Source organism: Carlito syrichta, unplaced genomic scaffold (genome assembly GCF_000164805.1).
Source record: "Carlito syrichta isolate Samal-C Ts95f unplaced genomic scaffold, Tarsius_syrichta-2.0.1 Scaffold308240, whole genome shotgun sequence".
NCBI classification, from domain to species: domain Eukaryota; kingdom Metazoa; phylum Chordata; class Mammalia; order Primates; family Tarsiidae; genus Carlito; species Carlito syrichta.
Genome location: NW_007252336.1, coordinates 68,956 through 70,036, shown reverse-complemented (window position 1 = coordinate 70,036; position 1,081 = coordinate 68,956).

The window sequence follows — 1,081 nt, the reverse complement described above, 5'->3', positions numbered from 1 at the left end:
TTTTTTTTTTTTTTTTTTTTTTTCTGAGGATTGTTCTGGCTACTCTTGGTTGTTTGTGTTTCCATATGAACTCCTTTGTTGTTTTTTCTAGGTCTGAGAAGAATGTTGCTGGTAATTTGATGGGTATTGTATTAAATCTGTAGATTGCCTTAGGTAGGATGGACATCTTCACAATGTTGATTCTTCCGATACATGAGCATGGGATATTTTTCCACTTGTTTGTGTCATCTTTGATTTCTTTGAGCAGTGTTTTGTAGTTTTCCTTGTAAAAGTCTTTCAGGTTTCTGGTTAGGAAGATGCCAAGGTATTTCATTTTTTTGGGTGGCTATTGTGAATGGAATTGTGCTTTTTATTTGGGCTTCTGTTTTTTTCTTATTGGTGTAAAGAAATCCAATTGTCTTTTGCACATTTATTTTATACCCCGAGACTTTGCCGAAGTCCTTTATCAGTGTAAGGAGGTTTTTGACAGATTCTCTTGGGTTTTCAAGGTATACAATCATGTCATCTGCAAAGAGAGGTAACTTGACTTCCTCTTTTCCTATTGGGATATCCCTGATTGTCTTCTCTTCTCTGATTGCTCTAGCCAGGACTTCCAATACTATATTGAACAGGAGGAGTGAGAGCGGGCATCCTTGTCTTATTCCAGTTTTCAGGGGAAATGGTTCCAATTTTTGTCCGTTTAGGAGTATGCTGGCTGTGGGTTTCTCATAGATGGCTTTTACTATTTTGAGTTATGTTCCCCATATGCCTAGATGCCCGAGGGTTTTTATCAGGAAGGGGTGCTGGATTTGAGCAAAATCTTTTTCTGATTCTAATAATATAATCATGTGGTTTTTGTTTTGACGTCTGTTGATGTATTTAATTACATTTATGGTTTTACGAATGTTGAACCAGATGATTTTGGAGATGTGTTGTTGAATCCGGTTTGTAGGATCTTGTTGAGAATTTTAGCATCTATGTTCATCAAAGATATTAGCCTGTAGTTCTCTTTCTTTGTTGGGTCTTTACCTGGCTTGGGTATCAATGTGATGCTAGCTTCATAAAATGATTTGGGGAGGGTTCCATCTTTCTCTATTGCCTG